The 24,409-nt window shown below is 41.6% G+C and overlaps 1 protein-coding gene across 3 annotated transcripts in view; it reads left to right on the top strand.

Moving 5' to 3' along the window:
* Positions 1-24,409, top strand: part of MAZ (MYC associated zinc finger protein) — a 520,299-nt gene that overhangs the window by 291,298 nt on the left and 204,592 nt on the right. The gene's annotated exons all lie outside the window — the stretch shown is intronic.

The raw sequence follows: 24,409 nt of genomic DNA, 5'->3' as shown, positions 1-24,409 counted from the left end.
GTGGCCTTAATCCCCATCCTTGGGGGGTGGGGAAATGAGATACCCGCATAGTCATGGGAACCCATCATGCCTGTCCCTCTGTGAGTATGTGCCTCCACATACCCGTTAATGAAGGTTGAGCCAAACCCACCCCCAGGGCACACATTGCATCACTCACCCCACCTGGAAGATTAGGCCGGCATGTGTTGTGCTCCTCTGTGTCCTCCCTCCCCCCCCAGGATGGGCCTGTACCGTTAAGTACCTGAGCTGCTATTTGAACTCTGGTTGCCTGGGTTGTAGTCAGGACTTCATTGCTGTACTCTTCTGGCATAGGCAAGTGTGATGTAATAAATAGCAAGTGTCGTGTAATAAATAGCAAGTTGTTGTTGTTGTCTTTCGGCTTTTCCCGGTTAGGGGTCGCCACAGCGGAACTCCGGTCTGCTAATTATTGGCAGTAGATTTTCACGAACGCCGAGGTGCCAGCTCGACATTCAACCTTCAGCGAAGGCACGCCCATTTACGCATGTCTTTCGAACGCCCACCCAGCCGTGGGGAGGACATGCAGACTCCACACAGAAGGCACTCCCCGCACTCCATCCGAGAATCGAACGGGAGAACCTCTTGCTGTGAGGTAACAACACTACTGCTGTACCACTGCGGAAGTATAAATAGCAAGTGTCATGTAATAAATAGTTGCCTTATGCAAGCTGTTTGTTTGCATTCTTATATTTCTGCCATTTTATTCTGGAGGTCTTGAGTCTTTTCATTACTGTTTCCTTCAAGGGGCTGTTTGCTCATTATTTTTTATTTATTTATTTTTTTTACTGTGACTGTGTTGTGAGTTGATATTATTTGATAAACTGTTTACACTTGTCAGCATGCAAGTCAGGAATTTACATTCCTGACTTGTGGTGGACCTCAGAAGTGCCCAGTTCTCTATGCTTGATAGGTTGATATTCTGTAATGTAAACAGAAGTATATATCCCTGGTGTAGTTAATACACAGTTATAACAAAAGCTGTTTTTATTTGCTGTATCCTGTTCTTTGGTAGTTGCTAATTTGTGCAATACTGGGATGAAAGGTCAGAGGAAGTTGATATCTTTTGGCCCCTTTTGCTGTGTAAGTCACTTACAGATCTGCTGCAAGAGGCCTGTATAGCACTGGACAGTACAGTAGCCATGTAGCTTCTACCAGTTTGCAGGTATATCCATTGGCTTATGCATGTTTGCTGCTATGATTAGGAGATGACTCTTGTAGTATGCATGTCATCTGCTCATAGCAACCCCTCTGCAGTGAGGCCTTTGTGGGGTGCTTCACACGACATATGCATTCGTTTGAGTCTCACATTCTGTCTGAAGGCTAATTAGCAGTTATTTTAAACAGCAAAACTCGCTCACTTCCCTAAATTGAACAGTGAGAAATGCCTACATCATGGATGAGAAGAAAGAGAACTTCAAAAGACATGAGTCTTTGTTAATGCGGAAGTAATGCAGTGCCAAATATCCATTTTTGGTAGTATTTGTGAAAACTGATTTTGTAGTAGGCACTAATTAATATAAAAACCTGGATTGTAAAAATCTAAATTTATGTATGCTTTACACCTATTATATGTGAACCATGTGTGAATATCTTTTTTATAGAAACAGTCTGATACAGACGTGAGCTGCTCAGCCTTTATGGCCTGCTTGTTTTCCTGTATGTTTGAGAAGCTGCAGAGCCTGTGTACCCATCAGCTGTTCTGTATGCCTCCCATCATAAGAATGTCTGTATGTTTTGTCTTGTCCATTACCAAGTTCTGCTTATGTATTAAGTTCGACTACTACTTCTGGAATGCTGCTCAGTCATAAGTCACATCTTCAGGAAAAATTTGTTTTCTAGCTCCCTCATGCCAGCTTGTCTCTTGCTTTCTTTTAAAGAAATAAATGCTCTGACTTATTTATACATAAGTAAGTAAAACTAATTTAAAGATAAAGAAGTGTTAAGAATAGGTAACCCGTTGTGTGTGCATTTTATTTTTCTAGGTGCTCCAAACGACTTGGAGTGGTCATGATGCATTACCTAGAAAACACTGTATGTCACTGCTGTGTCATTATGTAATATTAATAATACATGTCATCTCTGTCTTCTGCAGTCTGTTTGTGGCATACAGAGAAATAGATGTTTACATTTAGATATCTTAAATGCAGTAGGTAACCATTTTTGGGAAGGGGGCATTTATGATGTAGGTAGTGCTGAGTGTTGCGTCAGAAGTTTATTGTGATGTCAGTTAGTAGTGCGGAAACAGAACATATAATTCACAAATGTGACCCATGTTGAGGAGTACTATTTGCTTTTCATTGTGTGATCAGAAGAAAGAAATTGCATGTGCCTATGACAGTCCTCTTTTCTAAGGTGGGAAGTGAACCCGGCGCAGACAAGGAAGGGTTATTTGAGGCAACAGTGGGTGTTGCATAGCTGCAGATATAAGCATATGCTTGTTGTGGTGCTGTCCTTGTATGTTTGCATCTCAGAAGCTTGGCTAAAAAAAAAAATGTCTGCTTGACGTACTGCTGTTACATGTCCTTCGTTTAGTGGTGATGCTTGTGGTGTTCAGCTGGTGCTGCTGGCATGGTTACTAACACTGATCTCCTTCCAAAAGAAGACTTGTTTGAGGACAGGGCTGTGTCACGTCAGTAGGTCTTACAAATGAAACGGACACACAAGATATGTTCTCATCTTATTGAGGTCTAAACTGAGCTGTATTCTATAGAACTCTGTACTACATAATGTACAAGTTAGTGTAGTTGTCTCGTTAACATTTAAAGCTATATACCCATATATAACAGTCCTCGTTTTTAAAGGTAGGGAATACGTCTATGTCATGTAGTTATAATATGACATGTAGTGTTTGACAAAGGTCTCTTCAGCATTAACCTAGTACTGTACTAGGTGTGTCATGGGTTATTTTGCATGAAAATCATTTTTTTTTTAATGTATGTAAAGCATAGTTTTATAAATGAAATTTTCTGGTCCTTATATTCAGATTTAACCCTAAATCAGTCTATCTTTGTCTGATTTTACTCGTCTTCCATATCTGGAGAATTTAGCAGGATTGTTCACACTAAAATTCTGATCTTTGATTTGACAGTTGATGCTTTACTGCAGTTTAATTTGGAGGTTAAAACTTCAGAAACATTTCCCTGCTGCTTTTAGCTGTTATATGTTTTTTTAGTCTGTTTTCTTGCAACAAGACTGGCTGTGACACTTCTCTTTGCTCATCTTCCTGTAGTTTTAGCTTCAACATGTTTGTTTTGTACAGACATTTAAGGTTTCTCCTGTTCAGTTTCCCTTTCTCTACAGACTTTGCTGTCTTGGTTCACCTGCTTTACCAGCAAGTTCAGCTTCAGGCTGTGGACATGGTTGGAGATTCTTACTGTCTCTAGTATGTAAGTCTGGTATTCTTCTGCACTTCTGTCATAGTAATGTCCATCTTTGCTGTTTCCTGTCTGTATTTCCTGTTCTTTGTGTTATCTTTCAGGCAGTAGCAAGGCGGTTGAACTAACTTACCTGCTTTTCAAACTTCTGTCCATCAACAGCTGAGCTAATGAGAGAAAGGAGTCCTTGAAGTGGTGCATCCCATATTCCAAAACTGAAAGATGTCAGTCCTTTATAGCTTTTAGAAGAAATCATAACCACTTGGAAGATGCCATAAATCAACCAACCTGCAGATAAATTGCAGCAGGACTAATTATTAAATAAACCACAGTGTTGATATTCAAAGCCCTGGAAAGAAAAACTTTCTTTCCTTTTTTTTAATGATGTTTTGGTAAACCTCTAAAATCCGAAGTAGAATCGAAGAGCCAATTTGATGAGCACTTTTGTCAGAAAAACATGGCTTTTGCTACAATTCTTTCTCACAATGTTTTACACTGCTTATGTTGTTGTTTCCATTTGTTTATTGGATTGCAGATAGTGCGGGCTGAATATTTTGTTTGAATTCCCTCCCATTCACACACATCTTTTGAATTCCTGACTTGTGTGTTGTAATAGGCAAGTCAGAACGTTTAGGTTAAAGTTTGGGCATCCTGTGACACTTTTAACAGTTTGTATGTAGGACTAAAGTCTAAGAGTTTTACATGAGTAGCACTTTGCACTGGTCAGGTTGTGGAGGTATGGCAGAAAAAGTGGAGTGCAGTTGCTGGAGTTGTGAAACCGAGGGTGCTGGGCATGTATATATGTTTTGGGCATGACCATGTGTATGAGATATGGAGGGATGAAAGGACGCACAGATGATAAGGAAAGATATTATACATTTCCCCCACCAAAAAAAAAAAAAAAAAGAAAAAAATATGTGGAACATTATGTTTGAGGCAGTACAGAAGTCATCAGCAAGAAATAACTCTAAAGGTGATCAGCATTCCAGCATATATGATCAAAACTTGCATAACCCTGGAAATAGTGTAAAGATGCCACAATTGATATAGATTAATTGTTTTGCTGTGAAGTTGATCAGAGTAGATAAGCTATGGGGATGGACTGAGGTCCTTGTTAAAGACTGAGGAGAAATATTTCTTTCCGTCAAATGGGTATAGAATAAAAACTCCCAAAATGCATGCCATTATATTTTTGCATGTATTAGAATGTAGATATTGATTTTGCAGTGCTTGCTTCTGGTTTGAAAGTGTTAGTGGAACCAGCCACTGGTGATGTTTTTGATGTACCTTTGAGGAGTGCACTTGCATCTTCTTAATGTAATGCAAATTACAGTAAAAATTAAAAATAAAAAAATACAAATTTTAATAGCAGTAGCCATCTCTAGTCAAATGCCTGTTCTTCATCACGGTATACAGTGAGTAAAGAGACGTGCTTGTGCGTATCAGGCTGAAGAAGTAACCAGCATCTCTTTGGGTTTATTGATATCAGACAGGTCACATTTATCAGAAGGTACCAAGAAGGGCAGAAATACAGTTAGTCTAGCAGCAAGTACGGTAGCAAAGATTTTTGTACTTTCTTTTCTGCTGTGATATGATTGGAGATGCATATTGGGGATGGCAGGATCTTTGTCAGGTTTTAAAATCATGTGTTTCTATGACAGTGGGTGGAGGAGTTATGGGATGCATGGCTAAAGGTTGACTTGCGTTTTGTTGGAACTAGTTTCAAGGGAAAAAAAAAACAGTCACACCTCATTGACCTAAATAAATACAGTTGTAAAACAAGCAAGTTTTCTTTCACTTTGCATGTCTAAATCTTGAGATGCTGCAGCATTGAGGGCAATTAGAACCTTTGTTACCCACGTTGTTATGGAGTCTCGCGCTTATTAGAGAGTTTACATTAAAACCTGTGACTCAAAAAAAAAAAAAAAAAAAAAAAGGGCAAAACACTTGATCCTTTTTTTTAAAAGTCTACTCCTCAAGCATCACAACTCTTGATTTGTAAAGTGCAGTGTAAGAGAATGGAGTTCCAAGAAATGCTTTGTAGAGATTAGCAGTGAGGCCATTGTGCTTTGGAGACTAAGACTTACTGTAAGGGGAGGGTTTTATTGCCGTCTGCAGCTTTATCGTTTGGAAACTAGAGCTCTTAATGCTGCAACTGGTGCATCTATGAGTTGGAATAGGGTTAAGTTATCCAAAAAAAGCAGTTGTCTTCTGATGTTCATCGTGCATACAGCTGCAGTCATAACAGATGGATTCTCCTGCCGTCAGGCGGGTCCTCGGTCGGCCGAATTCCAAAGTCTAGGTCCGGCGTCGGTTGTCGTCGCTTCTTCCCTGACGTCGGTGCGACAGGGGTATATAAGAACCAGCCAACGCCATTTTCTTCAGTCTTTCTTGCCGCGCGGTGCCCGAAGCAGAAGCAGTTCGCAAGTGCCAGTCGGCCAGCTCCTGAGATTACGAAAATTTGGAAACCGAAGTCTTCTTAAAAGCTAAGTACCCCGTTGGGGAACCTTTTCTTGCCTCAGACCGATGTCAGACAAAGTTAATAATTGTATTTCTTGTGGGAAGCAAATACCGCATAAGGATTTCCATTCCCTCTGTATACCTTGTTTAGGCCCAGACCACGAGGTCTCGGCCTGCCGCTTTTCTGCTACATTCAACAAACGCACTATTAAGCGTCGGGCGGAGTTCGCCCAGCATTATTTTGGAAAAGCATTTAACTATACTATGTCGTCGGATACTCCGACTCCGGTTTTGTCTAAAAAACGAAAAGACAAGGACCGACACGCGAGGTCCGCGGCCTCTACCGACACCATGCCAAAGCCGGCTGCACGTGGTCCGGTTCTCAGTGAGGTGCCTACGCAGCCCCTGCCTACCGACGACCTGTCTTTGACGGTGTCTCCTGTACCCGAGGTCGCAGGCTCCTCGGCCTACACCCCGACTACAGATACCGAAGCCACTGTTGGCGTTGAAACTCAGAATGTGGACAGGTCCACCTCCACTCAAGGTGTCTTCAGACCTTCCTCTTCTTTCTCTATCAAGGCTTTCACTAAGTCTAAAGCAACCATACACTCTAAGAGACCACCTGCACAGGGCCCATCTCCAGGCCCCATGCCTAAGAAACAGATGCTTAAAATGGCTGAGGATTTAATTACTCTTATCAGAGGTTCTCAGCCCCCTCCAGACAAAAGGCCTAGAGTGGAGGAAGATTCCCCCTCCTCTGATCAGGGCTCCATTATTTCAGAGCACTCTGATCAGGAACTTTCTTACTCCCCTTTTGAAGACTCTGATGCGGAGGAGTCCATCCCTTCTGTATCCCCCCCTGAGGATTTCTCTTTTGGAGAAACTTTGCATACCTTAAGGGAACACTTCCACTGGGAAGGCCAGGATTATTCTGATTCCAAGAAAAGGCTCAGGGAATTTCTCTTGCTTCCTCAGCACAGGCCTCTGGCTATACCTCCTGTCTTGGACATCCTAGATGATGTTTACTCGGAGGCCTGCCTTAACCCGGACTCTCTACCTCCAGCTCCAGTTAAGCCTGACAGGTACTACAGGGTCCCTGACTCAAATTTCTATACAAGAGCCATGCTGCTGACCCAGAAACCATCTCACAGGGCCCCAAGGGAGTTAAGGCCTCCATTGCTAAAAATCCATTGCCTTCCGAGAGAGATTCCAGATCCTTAGAAAGGTGGGGAAAAAAGGTATATACCTCGGCTACCTTATCCATTAGGGCCTTAAACTGTCAGTTTCATATGCTAAAATACCAACAGTTTTTGTTATCACAATTGAAAAGTAAAATGTCACAACCTGAACAACCAGACTTGAAGGAGTTGCAGGATTTGATGCATAGCGCAGAACAAGTGGGTAAGCATACCTTACAATGTGGTTTTGATGCTCTAGAGGACTCATGCAGAGCTGCTGTTACAGGATCAGTCATACGTAGGCATGCCTGGCTCAAGGAACAAGCCTTGCCTGATCATGTCAAAGCTAAATTACTAGACGCCCCTCTTCAAAAGGATGTATTATTTGGTGCTAATGCTGAGGAGGTATTAAGGAAAATGGAGGAAAAGGCTAAATCAATGCAAACTGTGAAAGAATTTCTACAGGTACAACCCCCACGTTTTAGTAAAAATTGGCCTCCAAAAACTGGTCCTTTCCTGCCACAGACAGACCCCAAAGAGGCAGATACAGGCGCCCGAGGGGCAGAGGACAAGCCCAAGGATCGTATAGAGGCAGACAATGGCAAGCTCCTACACATAGAGGTGGTGAGGACAACTCGCAATCTATCAGAAAGCAAACCCAATGACTTTCCCCTTTGCATGCCAACCAGGTCTCAAATGGCAGCCCCCTTGGGAGGAAAGCTGGCATTATTTTCAAAAAATTGGCATATTGTCACAAAGGACAAATGGATCCTGGACATTATAAACAGAGGCTACAAATTCCATTTTCACACCCTTCCAAAAATGAGAGGCATGCCAAACCTGCCACACAATCAAAGGGCAGAGGCACAAAGGCAAATTACAGATCTCATAAACATGAAAGCTATTCAAGAGGTACCTACGCATGAACAAGGTCAAGGGTTTTATTCCAGGCTATTTCTGGTGCCAAGGAAGGGAAAAGATTAGAGACCTATTTTGGATCTATCCATCCTAAACACATTTCTACTGCACCAAAATTCAAGATGCTCACTCTACAGCAGCTTCTTCCCATGCTGGGCAAGGAGTCTTGGCTGGTAACATTGGACCTCAAAGAGGCATACCTGCATGTCCCAATCAGACAAAATTGCAGAAGATACCTCAGATTTCTTGCAGGTTCAACTCATTATCAATTCTCTGCATTGCCCTTTGGCTTATCTACTGCGCCCAGAGTATTCACGAAATGCCTGGCATCAGTAATTGCCTACTGCAGACTTCAAGGGATACAAATATATCCCTATTTGGACGACTGCCTGATCCAAGCGGACAGCAAACACATTCTTCTGAAACATCTGGCTTATGTAATAATGTTATTGAACTCTCTGGGATACACAGTCAACAAAAAGAAATCAAGGCTAATACCCTCTCGGAAGATAATTTTCCTGGGTGCCAACTTGGACACAAACACCCAGATGGTCTACCTCACACCAGAGAAGCAGGGGCAACTAATTCATTACTTCAGAACACTAGCAAATTGCACCAGGCTTACTGCAAGGAAAATCCTGCAAGCTCTGGGATTCATGGCATCTTGCATCTTACTAATCCCATGTGCAAAGCTGCATATGAGGAAACTACAATGGTACCTGAAAAACATATGGTCTCAACACAGCCACAGTTTGTTAGCAATAATACCATTAATTCCATGTCTGCAAAAGGAATTTCTGTGGTGGGCTCAAGCATGTCAAACAAACACAGGTCTTCCTTTCAGCAAGCCTCAAGCAAATCAAGTCATCACAACAGACGTCTCGGACTACGCCTGGGGGGCGCACATGACAGATCGGTGCATTCAGGGCAAATGGTCCCAAAAAGAAAAGCACCTTCACATCAATCAAAAAGAAATGCTAGCAGTAATAAATGCTATTATAGCTTTCAAGTACTTTCTACAACCAGGTCAACTATTGATAAGAACGGACAACACCACAGTTATGTGGTACATAAACAAGTAGGGAGGAACACATTCTTACCCCCTATGCAGACTGGCCATGTCACTTTGGAACATGGCCATGGACTTACAAATGGAACTACAAGCACAGTACTTGCCAGGCAAGGAAAACACGCTGGCAGACAACCTAAGCAGGAATATGACAGATCCACACGAATGGAAGTTGCATCCAAAAGTTTTTACAGAAATAATCCAAGAATGGGGAAGGCCAGACATAGATCTATTTGCCTCCCACAAAAATCATCAATTGACAAAATTCTGCTCAAGGATCTTCCATCCAAAGGCCTAGAGAGTGGACGCTCTCTCAGCTGGACATCAATGACAGTTTATGCCTTCCCACCTCTTCCTCTGCTACCCAAAGTTCTATTGAAGACCAGAGCAGACAGACCAAAGATGATCCTCATTGCTATGGATTGGCCAAGGCAACACTGGTACCCACTCCTGAGGAGCCTGACGCATTCCCCACCATGGACCCTGCCTCTAATGCCTCTTCTTCTGACTCAACACAGCTTCAAAACTCTTCACAGTCAGCTAAAAACACTCAATCTAGCTGCATGGAAGATTCCTTAGCATCACAGCAGGCCCTACTCTCCAAGGAGGTGCAGGATGTCATTTTGGAGGCCAGAAGGCCATCAACTATAAAAGCTTACTCCGCAAAATGGAAACGTTTTTGTGTCTGGAATGAGAAAAAGGGCCAGGACCCTGGAAAACTGAATTTACCTCAAATACTACAATATTTGACAGAACTGCTAAGCAGTGGACTTTCTTTCTCCTCCAACAAAATCCATGCCTCAGCCATTTCTGCAGAATACAACACTGATCCACCTTTATTCTCTCACCCTCTCTTAAGACAGTTCCTCAGAGGGGCTAAGAATAAGACCTCCAAGGAAACAACCAATACCTGCTTGGGATCTTAATTTCATTCTGGAAAAAATGACCCTGCCTCCTTTTGAGCCAGCTGCTTCATCAGATTTGCAATATTTGTCTTGGAAAACAGCTTTCCTTCTGGCTATCACCTCAGCTCGTAGAGTTTCAGAATTACAGGCTCTCATGGCTGTCCAGCCTTTTATCATCTTCCATCAGGACAGAGTTTCCTTACGAACCAACCCGTCCTTTATGCCTAAAGTGGTATCCAGGGTAGCTTTAAATCAGGCCATACATTTACCTACTTTTTATCTTAATCCTCAAAACAAAGGGGAGAGATTACTACATTCCTTGGACATCCACAGACAACTGCGTTATTATTTGGACAGAACAAAGCCTTTCAGAAAACCAGAACAGCTTTTTGTGGCCTATGCAGTAGGAGCTCAAGGAAAGCCAATTTCCAAACAGACAATTTCAAAATGGATAGCCCACTGCATACGCTTTTGCTATTCCTTTCATGGCAAAACTGTACCTACAGGCATTAGAACTCATTCCACCAGGGCCACAGCCACCTCTGCAGCCTTCCTCAGAGGAGTTCCTACCAAGGATATTTTCGAAGCAGCCACTTGGAGTTCTGTGCATACCTTCTCCAAGCACTACAACCTACCATTATACTCCAAATCTAGAGCAGGCTTTGCCACTGCAGTCTTGCAGGGCATTTTGGCTCCTCCTAGTTACACCTAGTGCCTACCACCCCTTTCTTAGCTTTGGGATTCTACCCATCTGTTATGACTGCAGCTGTATGCACGATGAACATAGTACAGTTTTGTACCTACCATAAATGTAGATGTTCGAGTGCTAATACAGCTGCAGTCCAGGTTTCCCTCCCTCCTTCCCCTCTAGGGGTATTCTTTTATGGTGTATTTGCTTGCAACTACTGTTTTTTGATTATATTGCATTGCATTATTACCTAATTTTATGTATTGCCTTCCTTCTGGGGGCACCTGACATCTGGGGCAAGAAAAACTGAAGAAAATGGCGTCGGCTGGTTCTTTTATACCCCTGTCGCACTGACGTCAGGGAAGAAGTGACGACAACCGACGCCGGACCTAGACTTTGGAATTCGGCCGACCGAGGACCCGCCTGACGACAGGAGAACCCATCTGTTATGACTGCAGCTTTATTAGCACTCGAACATCTACATTTATGGTAGGTACAAAACTGTACTTTCTGCATGCTGGTCAGTGCCAGATGACTTTTGTAATGTGGCATCAAGTACTGTGGGATTGCACAATGTATTTCAGATTGCCTATCACCTCCTGACCAGACTGAGTGTGCTTCACTTTACATACCATCACCCCCCCCCCCCATATTTGTTTACATAGCCTAACAGTCAAAGATAGATTGTCATAGTGCCTCATTTGCTAGTCACTGGTGACATTTAAGTGCACCTTTAAGGGAAGTGTGTGACATAATACTAATTACAGTAAAAGTGTTTATATTTAAATGATTTTAATGTAATTTTTCATTAGTGTATTTTTACATTTTAAAATTGTGTTTGTGTTTTTTCAGTAGTCCACTTCGTTAACAGTGGACTCAAAAGAATTTGGATGTGAGCATGCATTAGGTACCTGTTATAGAAAAGCCTGCTGTTGTCAGTTATGGACCTGTTCTTTAGCAGTCTTATTTAAACTCACAGTGTTTGGATAGCCTTCCAGATGCAGAGGGATAAATTCCTGACTGTGACCTATGCGACCCAAGTGCAACTAGCAGCTTGGGAACCTGTTAGAATTAGCGTTATGGAGGAGAAGAGTGAAGAGTTTGATGTCTGCTTGCCTGTCTTCACTGGGGAGGGAAGGAGGAGCCTAGTGGGGTTGCAAGCCATTGACCAATGTTGCTGGTTTTGAGACTAGACAACTTCTGGGTAGTTGTTTGAGCTCAGGACCAGGAAGGGGATGTGTTAATAATTAGGTGAGGCAAGCTCCTCATACCACCTCATTGCTTGCTAATACACAATTCGTAGAAGTTACCCAAGACATCCAGTGAGTTAAGGTAGGAACACTTGGTAAAAACCCCAAACAACCTTTATGGCTGCCTCGGTGATGGCCTTTTCTTGTCGTTCTCTACCCCAGTGATGGACAATGAATGAGCCGATTGCCTAGGAGGGGAATGATATTTGGCAAGCAGGGGGAATCAGAGGACTGAGAAAAACCTACAAACTGTTCAAGTAAGCAGTTATCCTCATTCTGGCCACTAGAGGTGTCTCCGTCATACAGATTTTGCTAAAACATGCAAAAAATATCTCTGCTGTTACTACAAAATATTGAGTCGGCTGTGTATCCCATGTATGTCATGGGTCTATATCAGATGAACAAAAAATCCAGTCATTGAATACATAATGATCGAAACGTCAAAATTGAAATCGGTACAGCCCCCGCTAAATATATATTCTAACTCTGAGATCGCACTTCAGTGAGGAAAGGGCAAATACCCTAATCCTCACTGTACTGAGACCCCACAATACCATTCTCGATTTCCGTGAAGCTTCGATCTTTACGTATTCGATGACCGGATTTTTCGTTCATCTGATATAGACCCGTATGTCATACCCCTGGAATTAACTCCACTACCTCAGTCTTGCTTGTGTATGGGATTGTAATTTCCCGTATGTCAGTCCTTCAGTTTCCCCCTTTTTTTGCATTTCCTATTTATACTTACCCCCAACAAGTACTTTATTCCTTTTTTTTTTTTTTTTTAATTTTGAAGCTTCTATTTTCTGTACCTGCAGTGAACATCTGTATGGAGTTTCACTGCAAAAGACAGAGCACTCTTAAATCGATCCTAGGATAACACAGAAATATCCTGCAGCAGTCTGTTAACTCTGTTTCTTCTTCAACTGGACTCTTAAATCACTTAGCAAGTGTGAATAACTTCAAAATCATAGTTGGAAGATAACATTTCTTCTATTTAGAACACCTTCTCATAGCTGCTTCACATTGCAAGTGAGAATTAACACTCTCCCCAAGCAAGGGCTAAGGTTCATTTATTTCTTTCACAGTATATGTTTTTCCTTTGTTATAAATATTTTCTGTCTCTGTAAATAGGAATGAAATCTCCCAGAATAAAACGTATAGTAATCCTCATGATACTTATAACTTTGGCAGGTTGGCCCACATATTTTCATATTCTTGGTAACTGTATGACCCTAGGTCTCCGTCTAACATTGTTTACACTTGTATTCCATTTTGCCGTAAACAATGACATTCCCTTCTTGAAGAACTGTCATAACTCTCATTCACTGTCTAAATTTCCCCTGCTTAGTCTGGGTGGCACACTCATATATGTATATATGTGTGTATATAATATATGTATGTGTATATATATATATATATATATATATATATCTATATATATATATATATATATATATATCTATGTGTGTGTGTGTATATATATATATATATATATAAAATAAAATATACACAATATACGTGTGTGTGTGTGTGTGTGTGTGTGTGTGTGTGTGTGTGTGTGTGTGTGTATATATATATATATATATATATATATATATATATATATATATATATATATGTTCTTCGTGTTTCACTGTTGCAGTCATTACATTTGGGTAATCTGCTGGCAGGTTGCCCTCAGTTGGCCTGAATAACAAAGTCTTGGTCCTGCGTCGGTTGCTGTCTCTTCTTCCATGACGTCAGGTCGTCGGGTATAAAACATGCAGCCGACACCATTTTATTCAATCTTTCTTGCCACGTGGTGCCTGAAGCAGAAGCAGTTCGCAAGTGCCGGTCGGCTGACTCCTGAAATTTTCATATTCGAATCTTCAAACTAAAAGCTAAGTACCCCGTTGGGGAAACTTTTTCTTGCTCCTTACTGATGTCAGTAAAAGTTAATGATTGCATTACTTGTGAGAAGCAAATACCTCATAAGGATTTTCATTTGTGCAGTATTCCTTTCCTAGGCCCAGATCACAACGTACCTTGCTGTCGGTTTTGTGCTAGATTTAACCAATGCATTATTAAGCGTTGGTACATTTTTTGCTTCTAAATATTTTGGTATAAGATTTAATTATCCTGAAATTTCATCGGTTAGCAATCCGACTACCGGAGTTCACAAAAAATGCAAAGAAAAAGACAGAGACAGACTGTCAAGGTCCAAAACTGACGACAAAGCTTCTCCTAAGCCAGTTGCCGGTACTCAGTGAGGTGCTTTCGCAGCCCCTGATACCCGCTACTTTTGAGTCGCAGGCCTCTACCGAGACCCATGTGAAGTTAGGTTTGCTGCGAGATTCACAGAGTATTGAACCCGCGGATGTCTCTCCCTTAGATGGGTCCGAAGCCGCTGAGCAGGAACCGGCTTCTGAGGGTGCTTTCAGGCCTCAACATTTTTATATTAAACCAACGTCAGCATCACAAACAAGGTCAAAACCAACTTCTATGTCTAAAAAACTGACGCATGAGCCACGTGCTCAGGCCCCTATGCCTAAAAACAGATGATCAAAATGGCTGAGGATTTAATTACCTTGATCGGGGGTTCCCAACCCCCCCCTCCCCCTGCTAAGAGGCCTAGGCAAGGCACTGATTATGAATCTTCAGATCAGGTTTCCATTTCCTCTGATTCCTCTTCTGATCAGGAACTTTCTATTCCACCCTATGAGGATTCTAATGCAGAGGAATCCATCCCATCTGCATCTCCTCCTGAGGATTACTCTTTTGGAGAGATTTTGCATACTTTATGGGAACATTTTCAATGGGAAAGTCAAGACTTCTCTGAATCAAAAAAGAGGCTTAGGGATTTCCTTCTTCTTCCTCAGCATAGGCCTTTGGCAATACCTCCTGTATTAGACATTGTTGATTATGTGTTCTCAGAGTCAAGCATGGCTCCTGATTCCCTGCCTCCGGCTCCTAGTAAGCCAGACAGATATTACAGGGTTCCTGACTCCCACAAATTTCTTTTCAGAAATCCTGCTGCTGATCCTGAAACTATTTCTCAGGGTCTCAAGGGTGTAAAGGCCTCTACAGCCAACAATCCTACCCCTTCTGATAAAGATTCCAGGGTGCTGGATAGATGTGGTAAGAAGGTTTATACGTCCGCAACCTTGGCAATCAGGGCTTTAAACTGCCAGTTTCATATGCTTAAATATCAACATCATGTTATGGGCCTACTGAAACAGAAAATTATGTTGATTTCTGATTGTGTGGAAAATAAAGAGTTATAAGAATTATTGCATTCAGCAGAAAAAGTTGGAAAGCATACTTTGCAATGTGGTTTTGATTCCTTGGAGGCCTCTTGTAGGGCCGCCGTTACTGGATCTGTGATTAGAAGGCATGCCTGGCCCAAGGAGCAAAATCTGCCTGATCATGTTAAAGCTAAATTGTTGGATGACCCTTTGCAGCATGATACTCTGTTTGGCAATAAGGCAGAAGAGGTTTTAAAGAAAATGGAAGACAAAGCTAAATCTGTGCAAACTGTAAAAGATTTCTTGCAACTACAGCCACCCAGGTTCAGTTGACACTGGCCTACTAAAAATTAGTCATTTTCCTGTGTCCGACAGAGCCACTCAGGGAAAATTCAGACACTCAAAAGGCCCCAGATAACAATCACAGGGTTCTTACAGGTCAAAGCAATGAGGTGCCTCCACCTCCAAATCTGGAGGAAACAAAGCACAACCCTACAGTAAGCAGTCTAAATGACTTTCCTTTTCCATCACCAAGCACTTATCTTTTGGCAGCCCCCTTGGGAGGAAAACTAGCACTTTATGCTCAAAATTGGCAGTTAATTACCCAGGACAAGTGGGTATTAAACATAGTATCCCAGGGGTACAGATTTCACTTTCATACTTTGCCAGTTCCAAACGGATGGCCGGATCTGCCACAAAACCAGTGATCAGAGGCCAGAAACAAGTCATGTCCCTCATGGATATGGGGGTTATTCAACCAGTACCAGAAAAGGAAAAAGGACAAGGTTTTTATTCAAGACTTTTCCTGGTACCCAGAAAAGACAATTCATGGCGTCCAATTCGGGATGTATCGATTTTGAACACGTTCCTGGACATTCCAAAATTCAAAATGCTGACTTTACAACAGCTACTGCCTATGCTAGGCAGGAATACTTGGTTAGTAACTCTAGAATTAAAGGAGGCATACCTGCATATCCCAATAAGGGAATCATGTAGAAGATACCTCTGCTTCAGAGCAGGTTTTTTGCATTACCAATTCTCTGCACTGCCCTTTGGCTTATGTACTGCGCCAGTAATTGCATTCTGCAGACATATTCACATTTATCCTTATCTGGACGACTCTCTCATTCAAGCAGAGGACAAGGACACTCTTCTTCAGCATCTGGTGTTTGTAAAAAGGCTTCTAGCATGCCTAGGGTACACCATAAATGAAAAGAAATCACAACTGGTACCCTCTCAAATAATTAGATTCCTGGGTGCAAGCTTGAATACAACTGCCCAGATGGCTTACCTCACGCCAGACAAACAAAGGCAACTGACAACATACTTCAAACAAATGGCAATAAAAACCAAATTATCTGCAAGACAAATTCTGCAGGCTTTGGGGTTCATGGCATCCTGCATTCTACTAATTCCATATGCGAGACTGCATATGAGGAAACTTCAATGGTACCTAAAAAGTTTGTGGAGTCAACATTGTCAAAGTCTGGAAACTGATTCCTCTCATTCCCTGTCTGCAACAGGAGTTTCTTTGGTGGGCAGAGACATGTCACCAAAACAAGGGACGGTCATTCACTCTACCCCCTGCCACCCAAACCCTAACTACAGACACATCAGACTATGCTTGGGGGGGGCCACCTGGCAGGGAGATGCATTCAGGGCAAATGGAGCCCAAACCAAATGCATCTGCATATCAACCTGAAAGAGATGCTAGCTGTTCAGAATACTCTGACAGCCTTCAAGGACTTACTTCATCCAGGACAATTACTGATAAAGATGGACAACACCACAGTTATGTGGTACATAAACAAGCAGGGGGGTACCCACTCCTACCCCCTTTGCAGACTAGCCATGGCCTTGTGGAACACAGCCTTGACTTACCAAATACATCTTCAAGCTCAGTTCTTGCAAGGAAAGCAAAATACTCTGGCATAAGCAGAAATCTTATGGACCCACGCAAATGGAAACTGGATCCACAAATCTTCAGCATGTTAACACAGAAATGGGGAGCCCAGACATAGATCTATTTGCCTCTCCCCAAAATTATCATTTGGACAAATTCTGCACAAGAACTCATCACAGAAAAGCATGGAAGATGGATGCCCTATCCTTCAACTGGAAAAACCTGTCAATCTGTGCCTTTCCCCCTCTGCCTCTACTCTCCATGGTCTTACTAAAAGTCAGACAGGAAAAACCAAAAATGATCCTAGTTGCTTCGGACTGGCCTCGCCAGCACTGGTACCCACTTCTAAGGAATATGCCTCAGCTTCCTCCATGGTACTTGCCTCAAATACCTCATCTACTGTCTCAGCAGAACTATCAAATTCTGCACACTCGGCTCCAAACTCTGAATCTTGCAGCATGGCTGATCAACTAATTATTCAAACAACACCTCTCAGTAAATCTGTGATGGATGTCATTTTGGAAGCCAGAAGGCCTAGTACTAGAAAATCTTATGCTGATAAATGGAAGAGATTCTGTGCTTGGAACCAAGCACAAGGAACAGACACAGCAAAGCCCCCACTATTCCTTAGATTTTACAATATTTGACTGAGATGCTCGACAAGGGCCTATCTTTTTCTTCAATAAAAATCCATGCCTCTGCCATCTCAGCTCATTACAACACAGAGCCTCCCCTCTTTTCTCATCCTCTGCTTAAACAGTATCTTAGAGGGACCAAACATTTAAAGCCTCCCAGATCATCACCAGCTCCTGCATGGGACCTCAATTTTGTTCTGGAAAAACTCATTCTGCCTCCTTATGAACCAGCAGCTAATGCGGATATAAAATTTCTATCCTGGAAAACAGCTTTTCTCTTGGCAGTCATTTCGGCTAGAAGGGTTTCAGAACTACAGGCTCTCATGGCAGTGGAGCCTTTTATTTTATTTTACCAGACAGGGTGTCCCTCAGGACCAATCCTTCTTTTATGCCTAAGGTGGTATCAAGTGTGGCTCTTAATCAGACCATCCACCTGCCAGCTTTTTACCCAAATCCGCAGAACAAGGGGGAGCGGATTCTGCATTCATTGGATGTACACAGACAACTGAGATTCTACTTAAAAAGGACCAAATCTCTAAGAAAGTCTGAGCAACTACTGGTAGTTTTTGCTGCAGGGTCAGAGGGGAAGGCTATATCAAAGCAGACTGTTTCTAAGTGGATAAGCAACTGCATTCATTTCTGCTACTTGCAAAATGGTAAACCTGTGCCCAAGGGGATCAGCAGCTTTTCTCAGAGGAGTTCCAACCAAAGACATTCTAGAAGCAGCTACTTGGAGCTCTGTTCATACCTTCACAAAGCATTATCATTTGCCTCTTCTCCAAATCCAGGGCAGACTTCGCCACTGCAGTTCTGCAGGGCCTTATAGCCGCTCCTAATGTTGCTTAGCTCCATCCTCCCATCCATAGCTTTGGGATTCTACCCAAATGTAATGACTGCAACAGTGAAACACGAAGAACATAGTACAGTTGTGTACACTTACCATAAATGTAGATGTTCGACTGTATTCACTGTTGCAGTCCTGGTTACCCACGCGCCATCCCCCTTTCTATACCTTTCCTTTCCTTCACTATACACAAAAGCATTTGTGGTGTATTTGCTTTGAGATGAAGGTAAAGTTTATGTTTCTAAAAGTGCATTTATATATATTTACTGTTTTTATATATATATATATATATATATATATATATATATATATATATATATATACTTTTATTTTTGCTCCCCATTTGGAGGGCACCTGACATCTGGGGCACGAAAAACTGAATAAAATGGCTTCGCTGCATGTTTTATACCCCTGACGACCTGACGTCATGGAAGAAGAGACAGCAACCGACGCAGGACCCAAGACTTTGTTATTCAGGCCAACTGAGGGCAACCTGCCAGCAGATTACCAAAATGTAATGACTGCAACAGTGACTACACTCGAACATCTACATTTATGGTAAGTGTACACAACTGTACTATATATATATATATATATATATATATATATATATATATATATATTCACTTTATAATCTCGAAATACTGAAATATCGAATTTCAGTATCTCGAGACTATAAAGCTGAAAAAACAAAACATCGAAACCTCAAAAATGTGAAATTCAAAATAGCAAACGTAAACACAACATAAACCACACAACACCTAGAACGCCCCCCCACACTACAACAAACAAACAAAACACACACAAACACAACAATACAAGTACACATACCTAGCCTACATATAAGCAGGGGGGCAAGACCCCCTGCACCCGCTGCTCCCTCCACACCCCCACTACTTATATATACTAACTCTGAGGTCGCACCGAACAGAGACAGTAAACTCACCACTACATACTATACAGTCCCCTCGCACACACATATCACAAATATACAAACACCACCACTTTCAGCACTTACACACACATACTTTTACCTACCTACCCTAACCTACACGTAAAACTTCTGCACACACTCACATACACTCAAATCCTTGCCCAAAACCCTTAAAAAAATATTCATTTACCTTAATCTCCAACCATATCCACACACCAAACTGTAAATCAGGCACACAGTATATCCCATGTCACATAGTGCACTGCCACAACCGTGAATTCGACATTTCCGGATTTGCAGTTATGGGATTTCGCTATTTTGTGGCAGTTCGGCTTTATAGTCCTGAGATACTGAAATCTGATATTTCAGTGTTTTGAGATTGTAACGTGAATCCATATATATATATATATATATTTATATATATATTTATATATATATATATTTATATATATATTTATATATATATATATATATATATATAGACACGTGCGCACTCACACACAATGTACGTGTGTGTGTATTTATATATATATATAATATATATATGTGTGTATATATATATATATATATATATATATATATATATATATATATATATATACACACACACACACACACACACACACATATAGACAGACGCGTGCGCGCTCTCACACAATATACGTGTATGTGTGTGTGTGTGTGTATATATATATATATATATATATATATATATATATATATATATATATATCCGTGTGTGTGTTTATATGATTGTGATACACATACGCACACATATATCTACACACACATATGTATATGTGTGTGTGTGTGTATGTGTATATATATATATATATATATATATATATATATATATATATATATATAAATAGTATGTATGTATATATGTGTTTATATATATATATGTTTAATTTTATTTACTTTGTTTATTTGCGTCTTTCGGCTTTTCCCGGTTAGGGGTCGCCACAGCGGAACTCCGGTCTGCTAATGATTGGTAGTGGATTTTTTACGTACCGGGTTACGAGCTCTGACGCACAACCTTCAACGAAGGCACGCCTCATTCACGTATGCCTCCACACAGAAGACGCTCTAGCTGAGAATCGAACGGGACAACGTTTTGCTATGAGGTGACAACGCTACCGCAGCACCACCACTGCTGTATGTCTAATTTTATTTACTGAAAAGCCAAAATGCCGATAACCACAAGACCGAGACCAAAATCAAGAAACACAGAATCATGAATCAGGTCAGTATTCTCAGGGCAAGTGAATACTTGCCCAAAACATCAGTAAATAACAGTGCACCACCTAAAACCTTCCTAGGTGGGTGGCTGTTTTTTGCCTGTCAGGGGCTAGGATCCACCAGATCACACAAGCATTCTGTTTGTCACTTGCCCTAAGTACCAGTATGAGTCGGTCATAGTCCACTTTTGTGTGAATGACCTGAGACTTACCTCCTTGGACTGTATGAAAATAGATATGATTGAGTTTTCTGAATGTGTGTCAGACTGGTATGAGGTTAGCAGTGAGCATCATTCTACCTTCTCCAAGGATGGTGCTACAGTACCAGCAGAAAATGATCAACTTTAACAGTTGGCTTAGCTGTTGGTGTTATTCCAAAGGGGTCAGTACCTGTCAACCTGGGAGGACATGGTTGACAGGCCATGCTGCTTTGCCGCAGATGGTCTTCACCTGTCGCCTCTTTCCTTTTTTAGGCATTGCTAAAAGACAAAACTTTCCAAAAATAACAAAGGGTACTCAGGACAAGCTAATGGTATTGCTGCTCAGTGCAGTACAGTTACTAAATCATGGTTCAAAGCCCCAGAATGCACTTTGTCAGTGCATGGCTGTAACGCCTTTTGTGCATTCCAGCCACCCACTGAACATGAAAGAGCAAAAGGTGGAGGCGTATTTATCTACATAATGGATAAGCACACCTCAAGGCTGGTGAAAATAATATGATATGCTTGAGCTACTCCATGTGCAACTAACTATGGGAAAAATCCATTACCATATTCTTGCTAGCTACTGGTCTCCTACCATGAACCAGAAAACCCATATATCATACCTGAAGTTACTAGAGTAATTCACCACCTAGCCCAATGCCATATTCATGAGTGATTGTAACTGCTCCTTTATTAAATGGGAGGCATACTCAACAACTAACATGCTGGCCCAAATATCAATTGACTGTAAATTCAAATTCCCTGAAGTAGCTAGTCTGCACTCCCACTAACTGTGCTAATATCCTATATCTGGTACTCACAAGTATGGGAGAATGATGCACCCCACCCCCCATTGTGATGTCCTCACTGGCAAGGTCACATTACAAAGCGGTCTTCCTTGAAATAAAGGTAAAACTAGCCCCCCTCACTTAACCCCAAAAGCGTAAAGAACGTCTCTAAGGTAAATTATCCTCTGTTAAGGGACGACCTACCTAGTTTCAAAGCTTCCCCCAAGTCCAGAAGACACACAAACCTATGCAAAGGTGTACACAGAAGCCGTGTACAACCATATAAACAACTGTGTAGAAGTGGTAGTAGCAGACCAAAATAAACTCCAGGTCAGACTGCAAAAACAAGCCATCCTGGTGTTAATAGGTTGTACAACAAACGAAAGAAAATCCTGTCAAGAAATAAGAGAGAATGTGCACAATAGAGCAGAAAGTCCCTCATTGGTCTATACAAGCAAATTGGGGAACTAGTCATGTCTGTGCAAGTAGACTTTGGGGTAAAAATAGCCTCCAAAGCTAAGGATAACCAGAAGGCATTTTTCAGTTATGTCCATAGTCTTAAGGGTAACACCCAGCAGTGTGCAGAATTAGTTGTAAATGGCATCACCTGTAATCAACTAGTAGATATAGCAAATCTGCTGGCCAACAAATTCAGCTAAAATTTCACCTCCAGTTCTCCTTAAAAATACCCTCCACCGCCAATTATCAACAGGTTGCTACTGTGCTCTGTAAAGCTAAAGACACAGCTTCAGTGGGGCCTGACCATATACCAGGTTGCCACTTAAACAGTTTAAATCAAAACTTATCAGGCAGATTAGGATCTTTATTTAACCACAGCCTCTGGACTGTTTTTTTCCCAATAGTGTGGACAGCAGCAGTCTTCCTTTTGCATAAAGGGAGACGATCTCCTGACCCGGGAATTACAGACCTATAAGTCTGACTAGTCTTATATGCAAGGCCATGGAAAGAATAATCATGGACCTGATAAATGACATAGGAAACCTCCAAACACTGGACCCAACCAAATTCGGCTTTGTCAAGGGCAGGTCATGCCTACTGAATTTGGTGGATTTCTTTGAGAAAGTCACTAAGACAATGGATGAGGGCAAAACAGTACATACCATCTACCTCGACCTGGGGTAGGCAATTGATACAATTTCTCACTCCGTTATTATAAATAAACTCACAGAACTGGTCATGTCACCAGAGGTATAGCTAGTTGACACAGGCAGGACACATTTGGTTAAAGTTGGTGAATCCAGATCCAGCAAGAGATCAATTGCTATGTACCACAGGGCTCAGTGCAGGGACCACTCCTGTTTGGAATATACTTCTGTGAAGTCAATGCTAATGTGAATGGCCTCTGTATTACAGTTTGTCAGCGAGTGCATGCTGGGGATAATTATTGAATACCCCAACGATGTAAATATCCTTCAGGATGGTCTGGAGCAGACAAATGATTGGTGCCAGAACGATGGCCTAAAACTAAATGTGAAAAAATGCATTATCATACCATTTAGGAAGTAAAATACCCCTGCAGATTACAACATCAGTAGCACACCCGTAAGAGTGGATTCAGAGGTGAGAGATCTAGGTACACAGGTACATAGTAGCTGAACCCTGACTGCCATGTGTCCACAGTGGTGAGGAATTCCTTCTATGTGGCACAAATAACAAGTAAAAGTATTGCATCCAGATCCAAGGAACTATTGTTCCACTGTACTTAGCTCTTGTTAGACCAATAAACAAGTACAGTGTGCCATTTGGAATATACTTGACTAGGCTCTTAAAGCAGCCAGAGAGACCTCTATATAGAGATACCGACTATTAAGGGGTGATCTATGCCTGACCTCCAAGGCATTCAGAAATTCAGCCCTGATTGAGTTACATCCACAAGTCAAACAGCACAAGGGTCATAGGTTCTAGGAATCTAAACTTAGTCAACAACTCAAGTAAAACATGCTGGAGGGATAGATATGTGTCTCAGAGAGTGCCCCTTCTTTGGAACAGGTTTTCCTATTCATGTTAAGCAGAGCCCTTCCATGGCCCTCTTCAAATGCAGTTTGGATCACTGGATGGGGAGTCCCAAATTCACACCTGGGGTAGTGCCTGTGTCCCTTATGGACAGGAACATTCTGTAAGTTACTCTGGGCATAGGCCCAATCCCATGACATCCTCTTGCCCCTATGAGACATATATTGGGGAAAAAATTGAGTTATATTGGCAAGGCTTGTAAGGGCTTTTAAGCCTTTAGCGTAGTAGTCCCCTTTAAACCTAAGAAACAGTACACCCCATCTTTAAAAGAAACATATACCAAGTATTATGTGAGTATAGGTACTGTCAGAGACATAGTTTTTAGTAAAGTAGAATATAGGATTAGGTTTAGAGGCAGGATTATGGCTAGGGTTAGCTCACCAACTCTTACCCTACTCCGGCCCCTACCCCTACTACACATTATGTTACTAAAACTTCTTTCTCTATAACTGTACCACTATACTACTACACAAGACAAAAGGACACAGAAAACACACAACACTAAACTAGCACACTGCTAAAGCTAATTGTAACAAAACCCCATGAACAGTAGCACTTACACACTAACTTCTGTAACGCTCTTTTACACTTTTGTAATCACCACCTTTTCAGTAATTCATTCATTCATTTTCCTGCATGCCCTTACATATCTACACTTTATAAAACTGGAGTTCAGCCTAATTAGATTCACATTAATGTGCAGTCACATATTTATGATATTGCTCATTTTGTACCCCCCT

Source organism: Protopterus annectens, chromosome 10.part0 (genome assembly GCF_019279795.1).
Source record: "Protopterus annectens isolate FY-2018-M chromosome 10.part0, PAN1.0, whole genome shotgun sequence".
Classification (NCBI taxonomy): Eukaryota; Metazoa; Chordata; order Ceratodontiformes; family Protopteridae; genus Protopterus; species Protopterus annectens.
Note: the sequence above shows the minus strand (reverse complement) of the source record. Positions and strands in the feature narration are given on the sequence as shown.